Source organism: Lissotriton vulgaris, chromosome 8 (assembly GCF_964263255.1).
Source record: "Lissotriton vulgaris chromosome 8, aLisVul1.2, whole genome shotgun sequence".
NCBI classification, from domain to species: Eukaryota; Metazoa; Chordata; class Amphibia; order Caudata; family Salamandridae; genus Lissotriton; species Lissotriton vulgaris.
The window spans coordinates 981,772,362-981,788,176 of NC_141696.1; the positions used below are offsets into that span (position 1 = coordinate 981,772,362).

Here is a 15,815-nt window from a genome sequence, read left to right on the forward strand (position 1 = left end):
AGTCTTGGGTTCTGCAGTTTACCCGCTTTTGTGACTAACTTTTAGTAACATGTTTCTCTTTCAGCCTTTTTTGCTAGTTGTTGTACATTTACTTTAAGTGGGTAATTCAGTGGAATACCAATTTTGAATGAGTGTTATTTGAGCTTTCACTTAATTTTCTTAGATCTTGTGCATTTTTATTTCCAATAAGTTAATATTTTATTTTTTTGTGAACGTTTGGCTGGCAGAGTCTGGCTATTTCCTGGATGATTGCACCATGAATTAAAAAAAAAAAAAAAACTTTTGAGAAGTTGATACGGATGTATTCAGTGGGTTTGAGTTTCAATTCATTACGTGGCCCCTTTCTGTTTCACATTATTCAGAGGGAGTGAGACCTGGGACAATAATTACTTTGCGACCCTTTTGTTCAGTTCCTGTACTCCAATGAGACTCAGCCAACAAGTCTGTTGTATCCTGCCTTGGCTTACTACTACTAAGCAGGCCATGTTCTGCGTGTGTGAAAATTATTTAGCCAGTGCGAGAATATCGCAGGCCGTGTCTAGGTTCACAGAACTATAGTTGGGTTAATGGCGATTCTCCAAGTGCATTGAACACTAAACATTAAAGAGACAGTCTACCATTATGCTTAAAACCTTTCATTGCCACTCCTGCTGCAATGTTAAAGAATCTTCAAACAGAACAACTCCAAAGTAGAACCAGAACACAGTAGACAATGAATAGTCCCTTCACAGAACACTCGTCCTCTTTAAATGGAGCGAACAACCTTCTCCAATTCTGCCACTCCTGCTCTACTGTTCATCTCCTCCTCATCCTTTTTAGGTCGAGGTAATGTCCGAGATTTTATGTTTCCTGGTGTTGGACTATTGTCCCGCCTCTGTTTTTTCCTCTCTCCCATTGACTGGCTTCCTAAACGGAGGCCAGCCATTGGAGGAGAGAGCTGTCCCTCCGAATAGGCTCCGTCTTTTTCGGATTTGGGGGCGTACGTTTTGCTGTTCTTTAGACAGTGACATCATCCGTCACTCAGGACAGCAAAACCACGCCCCCGAATCCGAAATGTTTCAGAAGCTTTTGGTCGCCATTGTTGCCTGTCCACCGCCGAGTCTTCAAGTGAAGAGAGCCTCCTCCTCGAGTCGCCCGCGAGCCTGAAGGCAGCACCGCAGTGAAGGTGAGGCGTTTTCCTGCCTACCCCCTGTTGCAAACAGCGCTTGAGCCCACGATGCGCAGAGCGCTCCTCGTGCCCCCCGCCTTTCAGGTCCGTGCCGTGCGAAGCTACGCGAGCTCAGAGGCCCGCACGGAAAGTGTTTTAAAAGTTTTGTTCTAAAGAGAAATTACTGGCCTCGAGTTCTATTAGGTTTTCCTTGTTGCGACACATAAGTGAACTGCGGTACACAGAAACAAAGCGCTTTGCCTAGGATCACACAACGTGGTCGAATTGAGAGGCAGAAATAAGAACTCAAGCCCAATTTGTTTGCACAATTCTATGACCGTTTTACAAAACTATTCTTTCGTAAGGAAATGTAGTTTGCTGATGTCTCGTATGACTTATCTTAAGTGACTGCAGATCCCTTAAAGAAGTCTCCTGGCAGAAAACTGAGTCGACCAGAACATTTCTCTCGGCCAGAAATTTCTGAACGGAGCAGACCCCCGCTGATTACTCCTGAAAAATGCGTGAGGTGCGGAAAGGCATAATTCGATATTTTGAAAAAATTATGTGAATTTCGCATTGTATACGATTTGGAAATTTTGTATTGTTTTTGTTGGAATTAAGACTTGCAATCACAATCAAAGGACCCATCTCCTGCTCCTAGCGTATGTAGAATGGTGGATTTAACTCTCCCTCTGACGTCAGAGGGAGAGTCTGACCCCATATTCTGGCCGTCCATATCTACACCTTGCTGTAGTATTACATTTTACCGGCTTTTTCTTATTACCTGCTTCGTATTTCGGCATCGGTTCTACAGCTCTGTGGGCAGCCCTGTGTGTACCCGGACAGCAGAGCAGAGGGTACCCCAGGTACAGAAGAAGGGCACTGCCAGAGGAGGTATACGCCCCATACGGACATGAGAGGACTTGACGGGCTGCTCAGGGGTTACCTATTGCACCCACTACTTCACCACTCGTGTGAGACAAGGTGGGACCTTCCGCGTGGCAGGAGCCATCTACTAAAATTCACTTTCAGGATTCTGTATGGTAAACAGTACACTTCACGTCACCATGGCCGGGGTACTGCACCCTTTAGAGGCACCCACACTCTCCCTTTCTCCCTCTTTCCACCACACACCTCTTTTGCGCTCCGCAGTCTGCGCTGGAACCACACACGCACAAACACACACACCACCCTCCACTCAACAATGAACCGACTGGGGCTGCCATCGCTTCCATGCTGCAGCAGGTCAGTAGCCACTAGAAGAGGGTGTGCGGCGGGTGAGGTGTGCAGGCAGGGCTTGGTGTGGATGCTGTGTGGTGCTTGGAACGGGCGTGAGGTCGACGTGGTACTGCATAGGAGTTTAACTGTGTGCGGCATACTTAGGAGTACTATTAACACTATAAAACAAAAAATATATATATAGCGCTTCCCACAACACGTCTAGGTTTCTAAGCGCTCTAAATAAAACGTGTTGCTTTACTAAATGAATGGAAACTCGTACCAGTGAGCAGGTATGCAGGAGGAATGGGGTTGTAGGGTGCGCCGGAGTTAATGAGGTGTAGTGGTGTCAAATTGGTGGAGTCGGTGTAGGACTCACTGACTGGTGTAGAGATACTGTAGCGGAGTGGAGAGGAGCTAAGTGTTAATGGGTGTTGAACGAGTGTGTTGTGCTCATGCGAATGGTATGAGTGGACGTGACGGGGTAGTTTCGTGGGTATACGTGTTGGGTTGTACTCTAAGTGTGTGGCATGGGTATGTGTTTGTATAATCTACTTATTGGACATTTGATGTGGGTGTGTGGTGTCGAAGATGACTCAGTGGAGCCTATAGGTGTGATGTGGGTGGATGATATACATCAAGGTGTAGATGTGGTTATAGATGGTGTGTGTGTGTATGTAGCTTGAGTGTTTGGAGTGCGTGCAATTGGTGGGGGAATCTTGTAGGGTTTGAGAATGTAAGCGGGAGGTTCTTGGGGTGAAACCTATGAGTCTCACACCAAGGGTGGTCATAATAGTGGGAGGGTGATGTTAGATTTTAGAGAGAGGCTGAAGGGAGACATGTATATATCAAGCTGTGGGATGAGTTTTGAATGCTAATGTAGAGTTTAGGATTTTTTTATTTGTGTGATAAGCAGGTTTATTAATTGAATGCAGGAGGATTATAGCAGTGCAGTCCAACGTGTGATTGTTTGGAAGTGGTTTTCTCTCGTGGTGTAGAAGATTTGGGGTGAGTGTAGAGTGGTTAAAGGGGTTTACATTGCATGGAGGAGTTGGGACAGTAGGCAGGATATGTGTTAGCATAGTCTGTGTGTGTGTGTGGTGCTCGGTCTGTGTGTGTGTGTGTGTGTGTGTGTGTGTAGTCTGTGTGGCGCTCTGTCTGTGTGTGTGGCGCTCTGTCTGTGTGTGTGGCGCTCTGTCTGTGTGTGTGGCGCTCTGTCTGTGTGTGTGGCGTTCTGTCTGTGTGTGTGGCGCTCTGTTTGTGTGTGTGTAGCGCTCTGTGTGTGTGTGGCGAGTGTGTGCAGAGTGGTGTGTGCTGTTGAGTGCAGAGTGTGAGTGTGTGCAGAGTAGTGTGTGCTGTTGAGTGGAGTGTGAGTGTGTGCAGAGTAGTGTGTGCTGTTGAGTGGAGTGTGAGTGTGTGCAGAGTAGTGTGTGCTGTGGAGTGGAGTGTGAGTGTGTGCAGAGTAGTGTGTGCTGTTGAGTGCAGAGTGTGAGTGTGTGCAGAGTGGTGTGTACTGTTGAGTGCAGAGTGTGAGTGTGTGCAGAGTGGTGTGTACTGTTGAGTGCAGAGTGTGAGTGTGTGCAGAGTAGTGTGTGCTAGTGAGTGCAGGTGCAGAGTAGTGAGTGCAGGTGCAGAGTAGTGGGTGCAGGTGCAGAGTGGTGTGTGCTGTTGAGTGCAGAGTGCTGTGTATTGGCAATGTAAATGACAATGCCATTTATTTATGATTTAAAGAAAAAAAAAGAAATGTCATGAGCAATGCCAATAGCTCTACCTTTAATGATGCCGAGACCATTGCATTGTAAATGCTTGTTGATTGCGTCTCTAAAAAATGAGCAACAATTTAGTCTATTCTCACAATTTATAAACCTTAAAAACGAAAAACATTTGTTAATACGTGTCCTTATTTCTACGAAACCATTCCTTTTTAGGTCGAGCCTAGCGCAGCGCGCATGTGCTGCTCCATGGGAGGCTTCTTGTGAGCAGTTCAAACTTCCCTGAAACTTCTCCGTGTGGGTGGGACTCAGCCCACACATTTGATTGGCCTTTGCATGTGGCTTTTAATAATCAAAGCACGCAAAGGACCAAAGGCGGGTGCATACATGTCCCACCTTTTCTTCAAATGTTCACTCCCACAGTCTTTGGGTCTCAGGAGCGAGCAGCGGCGCGCAGGGTGCAGCTGCATTCCTTGTCAGGTTACTAAATAAACACAGTGCAGTCGCTTTTACTTATGCAGCCGCGCTTGTTTTTGCAGGTATGGTTTAGTTTCTCGTGCATGGTTGAAGTGTTGTCTTGTTCAGGGCTAGTGTGGTTTCTTATGCTGAGTTAGTATGGCTTATTCAGGGTCAGTCAGGATTGATTCTTGTTAAGGGTTAGTGTGGCTTCTCTTGGAGGGTTAACAGGGTTTCTTGAACACTCCTAGTGTGGGTTACTTCTGCATAGCTAGTCTGACCACGAGCGACGTGAAGCTCTGAACTGCTAGCTACATAGATCTCTGCAGCGCATGCTTAACCCACTGAGCTACCTCCTCGGGATGAACGAAAACCCACGCCGTGTTGTCTGCCCATTGTGGCGATGCAGCTCCAGTTGTTTGGAGGGGGCAGGCACATGCACAGCCGCCGCCCTTCTCTCCCCTCCTCCACGGACACGCAAAGGGCGGCACACTCGCCACATCCCCGCCCCTGCCCTCAGCCACTCTGGGGAAAGCGCTGCGATTCGATTGTCTGCACTTATTTCCCTGGAAGCTAAAGCTGTTCAGCCGGAATGCAATAAGGGCAGGTAATAACTGATCTGTCCCCTCAGCCCAGACTAATCGCCAGGACTGCGCACCGTCACACATGGTTCCCGCGGGGGAAGGGGGCATCCTCTCACATCACTCTCCTCAGATTGCATGTCTGTGTATAATGGGAGCTGTGTGCTCTACTCTGGATGGTGGCTCTTTCCATCTGACTCGGTGAGCTGTGCACGTGCGTGTGATAATGTGCCAATACGTCAAGTGTGCACTCACACCGCCACACTGTGGAAATGTGTATTTACTTTGACGTAATACGAAGTTAGTGTGTGTTTTTTTTTTTTTTGGAGCCGTCACATGAAAAAACTCTCCCTTAAAAAGGCGGAAACTGCAGTCTGGAAGTCTCCTGTCCACGCTGTGATAATATAAAGTACTTTATCTGTTCGATAATACTGAAGACTTATTTTCTTTCTGTGGTGAGTTGAAAAGTGTGCTTAACCATTATAATTTCCAACATGTATTTTATTCTTTTGATAATGATGACCGCATATATTATTAGTGCTGTGTGGAAGTGGGCACTCTTTGTATGGTTGTATAAGAACTACGTTCAATTTACCAGGGTACTGCTTCAAAACCCAGGTATCTCTTGCCTAAAAGCATATTTCCTGTATAAATCCCCCATACGTGCTCTGCTTCCTGGGCGACCTTCAACAAAAGGGGAACACCTTGAAGGAACATTTATTTTTGGGATATTTGGGTTCAAAGAACAAAAACCTTGCTCTTATGAAGAAACACCTACATATTTCAAATAAAAACAATATGCAGCAGAAACCATGGCATTATAAAAGCCTTTCCAATGCAATAGGTCTCGTATTTACGCTCGTTTAAGCTATTGCATTGTAAATTACAATGCATTTTATTTATGTTTCAAAAACCAAAACATAAATAAAAGGTATTGTCATTTACCATGCCAATAGCTCAAACGCGCGTAAATGTGAGACATGTTGCATTGTAAATGCTTGTTAAACACCTAATACCCTTCGGTTCTCTTTTTATTTTTTTTTATTTTAAGGGTAGAGGCATGTGGGATAATGTTAGCCTACTTGTCTTTCATAAAATCTTCAGTCTCTGTTTATTACACTTGGAGAATCGCCATTTCATTTCAAAACAGGAGTCTACTGTTATGCATGTTGAAAGCACTTCCACACCATATTTGTCATATGCTTCACTGGCCTGAAGCAATGCTTTGCAAATGTACCTGCGTTTGACCAGTCCGCTGTTCTTCCTTTTTTTTAAATGTATACATTTTTTTATAAAGTTTTTATTGCGTATAACACATTTGACACAGCTGTTTATCCACAACTCTGAGGCCGGCAGCATGAAATATATAAAAATTTGACTATTAATACACAGCTCTCACGCCTACAACCCAACGGGCCGGCAGCGATCCAATGTTCTTGTGACGCATTGTCCATACTATCAGCAGATGTTCCGATATTTCTGACTCCCAAAATACGCATACTTCTGAATATTAACTTATACCCAACTCCCTCCTCCCCCTCCCCCCTGCCCCTCCAACCTGCTGCCCCTACATTATCATTGCACCGAATTAAATTTCTCGTAACTGTTGTTGCTGCCGTGGTCACGGCATCCTACTAGGTACACCATGTATTTGTATCTACACTGCTCCTCCGCTGAAACAGTTTATGTGTAACTTATGTACGTGCGTGTCAGTGTAAAAGGCTACGCTGTAACAACACTAATCTTGTCTTGTGATTTGACCCCCTCTGATGCCGGACCCACCCGATCCCAGCCAGGTCACAAAGGGTTCCCAGATATCAGTAGGTCTGGATCTACTTGGCATTAGCTCCCAATAGTGTGAGAGTTGATCCTTGCAGTAGACTACGGTATTCAGCCACGCAGCTACTGTAGGGGGCTGATGCTTTTACCAGTGTATTGCCACTTGATGTTTATCCAGTAACAGCAGCATAGCCGTAAGCTTACGAATATTCTTAGGGATATCAAATACGAAGCCTAGTAGAGCCGTCAAAGGGCCAGCCTGTATCTGATTTGTAGTGATCTGCCTAATGTGTCCAAATACATCCGGCCAAAATCTTTTTATCGGACCACATTCCCAAGATAAATGTGCAAACGTAGCACTCTGGTCGCCGCATCTCCAGCACCTAGTGTCTGGGTGGTTGCCCATACGGTGCAGCTGGAAAGGTGTGCAATACAGTCTGTGCAAATTTTTTTTGTGGATTAGCCGCAATCTATAATTTGGGGAGAGATCTTCTAGTTGCGAGCAGCAGTACTGCCATTGTTTGTCTGTAATCACAAGGTTTGTATCCCTTTCTCAATCTGCTTTAGACGTAGGCACGGCAATAGGCGATTCCCCTTGCGTTGTACTGTAGATAAATGTTATTAATTTCCGAGGAGAAGGGTTGGACAATAAATTTTCAAGCACTGGCAATACAGGGGCTTCCTGTGGGAAAGTCTTATACCTAGCTCGACAAGCTGCTTTAATCTAGTAGTACAATAGCATGTCAGATGCCGTTGGCGACTGTGATTTGCACGTCTGTTGTAGTGTCATGAATGTCCCATCTGGGTATAGATCGCCCCCTTTCTCTATTGCATTTGCCTTAGCTCGCATTGTGGTTGCGTTATCAGTTAACGGGAATAGTAGCGGGTTGCCTCCTAACGCCATAGCGTAAAGTTCAACATGGTGAGCTCTCTTTGCAATCCCTCTCCACGCCCGACGTGTAGTTTCCACTGAGTCAATTTCTAGATGTGGTCTCTTATACGGCTGGTATAATGCTGTATTTAGCGGAACGGGAGCTACCTTATCAAGTTCTATCGCCACATGGGGTTGATAGGGTGTCGGATGCTGCCAAAAATGTAGATATTGCGCATGAGCGCTATAAGCATATAGCTCAAAATCCGGAGCTCCCAACCCCCCTTGGGCAAATGGCAGTGTCAACAAATTCCATGAGACTCTGGGTTGCTTACCTGCTCAAACTAAATCTAGTATGTGAGACCAGAGTTGTCTGAAGAAATGAGTGTTGAGCGGCATTGGGATATTGACAAAGAAATACAGCAGTTTTGACAGTATCACCATTTTGGTGATAGCTATATGGCCTATCAATGATAACGCTAGCGATTTCCAGCTCTTTATTTTTCACTCTATCCAGTCCACCACCCTTCCATAATTCGACAGCCATATTTCTTGTGTGGTCCTGCTTACCCAAATATTTCACTTCACCGGTAGCCCCCTGTATGGGAAACTCCATGTCAAACTGTTTTGTGGTGTCAGTGAGCGGAACAATTGTGGATTTCGGCCAATTTATCGGAGTACCCATGAGCCCTCCATACCTGATCAGTTCTTTCATTACCATAACAAAGTTATCCTTAGGATCTGTAAAGTCTACTATCCTGTCGTCTGCATACATCGAGATCAGCAAACCTCTGGATGTGAACCCTATACCCCTGTGTGTGTGGTGCTGCCTTAGCCTGGCCGCCAGTGGTTCCGTAGCTATTGCAAACAGTAACAGCGACAACAAACAGCCCTGCTGTGTCCCCCTGGTAACTGCAAAAGATTCCGATATCTGCCCGTTGACCCTAACTTTACCCATCGGTTTCGTATATATTAATTGAATCTGTTTGATAAACAGAGAGCTAAACCCCATACGAGTAAGCAGGACAAATAAGAATTTCCACTCCAATGAATCGAACACTTTTGTAGCGTTTAACAAAGCAGCAGCAGCAGCCTGTAGATGGGGGGCTAAGTAGTGGAGAAGCCCAAACATTGCTCTTAGATTATGAGAGGTCGAACGACCGGGTATAAAACCGGATTGGTCTGGAAGCGCTATCTGCGGGAGCATCGGTTGCAGCCTATTAGCAATGACTTTAGCATAGATCTTGGCATCCAAATTAATTAAGGATAGTGGCCCATAGGAATCTGGCATAGTGGGATCTTTGTCTGGTTTCAGTAGCGTGATTATTATAGCTTCCCGAAGTGTGGGGCGAAGAATACCTGTTTCCAACACCTCCAAATACATCTGAAGTAAACAGGGAGCTAGAATATCTGCATAATCTTTGTAGAAGGCCGCAGTGAGACTGTCTGCCTCGGGTTCTTTCCCAGCTGGCATGCCGCTAATGACTTCCTTAATTGCGTTCCTCACGGAGACATGGCTGAACAAGATATCTCCCCACTGCCTAGACAAGTTGGTACCACCTGGCTTCTCCCTGATTAACAAAGACAGGATAGATCAGCGAGGAGGGGGAGTTGCTATTATCCACAAAAACAGTCTGGTCATCTCGGAAACCACCTCTTTCGATTAAGATTCTTTCGAATGTCTCTCCTCCATCATCAAGAAAATAGCTCCCTACGGTGTCACCTGCTCTATCACCCCCCAAGGTAGAAACACCACATTTGGAGAACTGTCTGACCTGATAGCGCAAGGGGCTCTTGGGGATTCCAATAATCTCATTCTCGGTGATCTGAATATACAGTGGAATGAGACAAACAATCCTCTAACCCAATCGCTATCCAGTCTCCTATGTGATAACAATCTTTCACAATACTGTTCGGAGGAAACCCACTACAAAGGAGCCAGACTGGATGCCATCATTGCTCAAAAGAACTCAATCACGATCAACCACATACTCCCCGTCGACTGGTCTGACCACCACATGATACTATTTCATATCAATCAACCCACTCTCTCTCACCAACCTGCACAAGATCCTCCCAAATGGAGGAGAAATCTCTCTCAAGCGCCCCTGGAGATCTTGGGAGATCAGAAGCTCACTTCTCCCGGACAATAAAGACCACCCATCCACCAATGACCTCACTGACCGGTACAATTCAGAGCTAGTGGCCTTACTCGACAAAATAGCTCCACTTAAGCTCAAGATGAGCAGAACCATGCCATCCAGAACATGGTTCAACTCTGACCTCAACTCAGAAAGGAGAAACTTAAGGGCCAAAGAAAGAAAATGGAGAAACAACCCCACCGCCATCCTTCGCGATCAACTGAAATCAGCCCGTAGGAAGAACAACAACCACATCAAAAACAAGAAATCCAGCTTCTTTCGAGAGGCACTGGACAGTGCCAAAAACAGACCTAAGGAGCTCTATAGTATCATCAGAAAACAAACCTCCAAGCCAGTGGCCTCACCCGTACAGGTGTCCAAAGAACTCTTGCTACAATTTCGCCCACTTCTTCAATAACAAGATCACAAAAATTGAATTATTAGCCTTCAACAGCTCACACCCCATAAAGAATATCACGGCTGTACCTCATGATCTCTCTCCCGGCTCTTCGCCCACCCCCTGGCTGAGCTTTTGCCCCGTTCAAGAAACGGAGATAATGTCCTTTATCTCGACCGCCAAACCATCAGCGCATATCTCAGATCCCATTCCTCCCCTGCTAATAAAAAAAATGAAACTCGCTTTTGCACCGCTTTGGGGCAAAATCATAAACCGCTCCTTAAAAAATGGAGTGGTCTCAGACTGTCTTAAAATGGGGCAAGTCACCCCCCTGCTGAAAAACCCCAGCCTAGATGCAACTGATCTGAACAATTTCAGACGTGTATCAAACATCCCCCTGCTCTCAAAACACTTGAACATTGCGTACTTCACCAACTAACACAGCACCTGGATAACATCAACCTATTGGACCCCCACCAGTCTGTTTTAGAAAAGGTTGCTTCAGAAAAGGGGGTGGTGATGAACAGAGTGTCTGAATTAAGAAGACCACTCTTACCCAGTCCAAAGATCAGGGCTTGATCCATCACCGTTTTTTAGCTCGCTGCACCATCCCAGCTCAGAACCCGGCTACATGCAAATTAGTCTGTTCCTGTCCCAGTGCATGATGGGAACAGGGCAAACCAAACTACCAAGCCAATTCTTATACTGGGAAGGAAACAAGCTTCCGGGGATGGATCAAGCCCTGATCTTTGGACTGGGTAAGAGTGGTCTGCTTAATTCAGACTCTGTTCATCACCACCCCCTTTTCTGAATCGTTTTTGGCCACTATAGGTGTGGCAGGGTATACTCAGACATGAGTCCCTTGCTCACTGCACCATCAGGATTCAAGCAAGCCGGGCCGACGACGGCTGAAATGCCAGAAACTGGTCCCCGGAAGCTTGTCTCCTTTCTGGTGAAGAATTGGCTTGGTAGTTTAGTCTGCCCTGTTCCCATGATGCCATGGGCCAGGGACAGACTGATTTGCATATAGCCAGGTTCTGAGCTGGGATGGTGCAGTGAGCTAAATAACGGTGATGGATCAAACCCTGATCTTTGGTCTGGGTAAGAGTGGTCTGCTTAATTCAGACACTCTGTTCATCACCACCCCCTTTTCTGAATCGTTTTTGGCCACTATAGGTGTGGCAGGGTATACTCAGACATGAGTCCCTTGCTCACTGCACCATCAGGATTCAAGCAAGCCGGCGACGGCTGAAATGCCAGAAACCGGTCCCCGAAAGCTTGTCTCCTTTCTGGTGAAGAATTGGCTTGGTAGTTTAGTCTGCCCTGTTCCCATGATGCACTGGGCCAGGGACAGACTGATTTGCATATAGCCAGGTTCTGAGCTGGATGGTGCAGTGAGCTAAATAACGGTGATGGATCAAGCCCTGATCTTTCGACTGGGTAAGAGTGGTCTGCTTAATTCAGACACTCTGTTCATCACCACCCCCTTTTCTGAATCGTTTTTGGCCACTATAGGTGTGGCAGGGTATACTCCGACATGAGTCCCTTGCTCACTGTGAAACGATGTGATGCGCTCCGTGCGCATCATTTAAGAGTTGCACAGCCTTATACACGTTTGTGATTCACATTATTCACGTACCGTATTTTCCGGCGTATAAGACGACCTTTTAACCCCTTAAAATTTTCTGAAAAGTTGGGGGTCGTCTTATACGCCGGATACAAAATTAGACTGTTTGTTTTCGTGGTTTTTTTCAACAGCGCGGACTACTCCTGAAGGTTCTCGCGCTTCCGGCCCAGCCGGAGGTGGGGGAGGGTGGCTCTAATCCAGCCGGAGGTGGGGGAGGGTGGCTCTAATCCGCCCGCCAGCCACAGAGGTGAAGAGTTGAAGAGCATTGCATCCTGGGGGCTCCCGCGCACAATTGGCTTTCAAGCCGCAACTTCGCTCCAACTTCGCCCCTACTGCCTGGTGGGTAACCCCGAGGCCTCCCGCAGAAATTGGCAGCCATAATGCCGGAGGATTCCCGCCGGAGCATTGCATCGGTGGACAACGCTGAGGATCCGCGATAGCATCCACGGAGTCGGAGGACGCCGCCGGGCACTGGAGCTGCTTCACTGCGGTAAGCTGAGCGTACTCGGAGGACTAGCGGGTGGAGAGATTACGGTAGGCTTGCAATATTCCCAGCATACAAGCAAGGTGGAAGAAACATTTCCCGCCTAAGTTACATGGTTCAAAAGTGACAATAGCGAGCAACCAAAATACATGAGGTAGCAATCGGTACATTACAAGAGAAAAAAGTGATAAGTGTGCAGGTTACCGGTATAACAAAATACATGAGGTAGCAATCGGTACATTACAAGAGAAAAAAGTGATAAGTGTGCAGGTTATAAAAGCGTACAAGGTACAAGTAGAGCGTTGGACTGTGCTGGAAGTGGGGGTATTCTTGGGGTAGTCTTATACGGCGAGTATAGCACAAAACCTAAATTTGATCAAGCAAAGTGGGGGGTCGTCTTATACGCCGGGTCGTCTTATACGCCGGAAAATACGGTACTCAAAAAGTAATCCAAAGTGATCAAAAGTTTCAATCCATTTATTCATTTATATTCTTTTCTGTTATTGTCTCTCACATCAAAGGTACGAGATTCCATAATTTCATGTATCTTATTTGCTTTAGAATTGCCAATCCAGGCTTAATCACAAGCACGTTTAAGAAACTCAAATTCTCCATTGACATTCAAATTCACCCAATGCATTTCGATCATACTTGATCTTCGTCAGGGGTATCTGTAATAGTTAATGAATGTAAGTCAACCAACCAAGATCGTCCATGTGCAGCAACAATAAATTAACAATACTTTCTTGTTATACCCCCCTAACCTTCAAATAAAACATTGCAGTGTTACCTAAACAAATTTCATCATCCATTGGTGTCCCCGTCTCGATCATCCCCACCCTGTTGCGCAATACCCCATAGCCTAAAGTGTAAATACAATAATCAAATACAACCTTGTCATCATTGCGTCGCTGACAACTAAACATAAATTACAAATGCTACCTGCAACTAGCTGAATCTGCTATTTAGGAACATTATATCCCTGGTTCTCACCTGCGGTGCTCCTATCACGTTATAGACCGCGTGTCCTCAACTTCTCTATTCGAACATGATTAAAGTGAACTTGTCTCTCGTAACTCCTTATAACATCACGTGTAGCATTCTCAGCTGTAGTCAATTCATCTTACCGATCCTGTGCTCCACCCCCAAAAAACTCTCCCGTCAACTATTTGAAGGTTAGGGGGGTATAACAAGAAAGTATTGTTAATTCATTGTTGCTGCACATGGACGATCTTGGTTGGTTGACTTACATTCATTAACTATTACAGATACCCCTGACGAAGATCAAGTATGATCGAAATGCATTGGGTGAATTTGAATGTCAATGGAGGATTTGAGTTTCTTAAACGTGCTTGTGATTAAGCCTGGATTGGCAATTCTAAAGCAAATAAGATACATGAAATTATGGAATCTCATACCTTTGATGTGAGAGACAAAAACAGAAAAGAATATAAATGAATAAATGGATTGAAACTTTTGATCACTTTGGATTACTTTTTGAGTACGTGAATAATGTGAATCACAAACGTGTATAAGGCTGTGCAACTCTTAAATGATGCGCACGGAGCGCATCACATCGTTTCTCAGTATTCGTACAGGTGCATTCGGGATGGTGCACAACAGAGTGTATGCACGCCAAACTTGATAAAAAACAACGTGAAAAATAATGGTGGAGTACAATAGTAAAATGCAGGGGTGTGCTTCAGGACATTTATAGAGATTTGTTTATACCTTGGTCACTGCACCATCAGGATTCAAGCAAGCCGGGCCGACGACGGCTGAAATGCCAGAAACCGGTCCCCTGAAGCTTGTCTCCTTTCTGGTGAAGAATTGGCTTGGTAGTTTAGTCTGCCCTGTTCCCATGATGCACTGGGCCAGGGACAGACTGATTTGCATATAGCCAGGTTCTGAGCTGGGATGGTGCAGTGAGCTAAATAACGGTGATGGATCAAGCCCTGATCTTTGGACTGGGTAAGAGTGGTCTGCTTAATTCAGACACTCTGTTCACCACCACCCCCTTTTCTGAATCGTTAGAAATGGTTGCAGCACAAACTGCGATTCTGAACATCATGGACGATATCCATGGATCACGAGTCTCTAACAAATGCTGCCTACTCATTCTCCTTGACCTCTCGGCAGCATTCGATACAGTGTACCCTAAACTCCTCATCCGGGCTCTTCAAGAAAGAGCTGGTCTCGGCGAGGTAGTTCTCAAATGATTTTCCTCCTTTATACACAATCGCACACAAAAAATAAAAATCAAGAACTTCACCTCCGAAACACAGCAAGTCAACAAGGGCGTCCCCCAAGGTTCGGTGCTCTCTCCACAACTCTTTAACATTTACATGGAACCACTATCCGAATTAATCAGACAAGCCAACATCTGCTTCCACCTCTACGCGGATGATACACGGATCTATCTGGAAACTTCCTCTCTCACTGAAAACCAAAGATTAAATGACGTCTTGAAAGACGTGCAAGAATGGCTGACAATCAATCACTTGAAACTAAATCCAGACAAGACCGAGACACTCCTCATCTCGAACAAGGTGGAAAACCCACAAATCGCTGAATTGTTAAAGGCTATTGATGCGCTCAAAGGGAATCTTACTCTAGCAGACTGTCAAATCCCTAGGCATCACCCTAGACCCCAAACTGAACATGATGAAACGCATTAAGAACTCGGCCAAAAGCGCATTCCTTAACCTGAGACTTCTGAACAAAATCAAACCCTATATTCCAACAAAGGATCTCAAACTGGCCTCACAATCTCTGGTACTGTCAAGACTGGACTATGGGAACGCAGTCCTAACAGGAATTCCTAAAGCGCATCTGGCACCGGTTAAAACAACTTTACATGCGGCAGCCAGAATGATCACAGGCATCAAAAAATCGGATCACATCTCCCCCGCACTTAAAGAACTCAAATGGCTTCCAGTAGAAATGCAAAGTAACTTCAGAACGGCCTGCCTAGCCCACAAAGCCCTACATACAGGCAAACCCGAATACCTGGCAAAAAAACTTAAAAAAGGCAGGTCAAGCCAGAAATCTGAGAAGCTCTAACTCCCTCTTACTCATCCCACCTAAAACTAGAAAGAAAAGAACAAACGACTGCTCTTTCACTGGAAAAGCCCCAAAAATCTGGAATTCCATCCCTCCGCACATCAGAACCATCCCCTGCTTTTTGGAATTCAAAAGTCAACTTAAATCCTCATTCCTTACCCGTTCCCTTGGATGTGGACAATACGGGAGAGACAGCAAGCATAGAGTTACATGATCCATAAGAACCTTGAAATCAAAGCTCTATATGTCAATTATGTTGCTCTATACTATGTCATTCTTTTACTGTACATTGCTCACCTGCATGTTTCTGTTGATTTTATACTGTTGATTTTATAGTAT

At 45.6% G+C, this 15,815-nt stretch overlaps 1 protein-coding gene across 12 annotated transcripts in view; it reads left to right on the forward strand.

Moving 5' to 3' along the window:
• Nucleotides 1–15,815, forward strand: part of MYCBP2 (MYC binding protein 2) — a 2,065,574-nt gene that overhangs the window by 38,940 nt on the left and 2,010,819 nt on the right. The gene's annotated exons all lie outside the window — the stretch shown is intronic.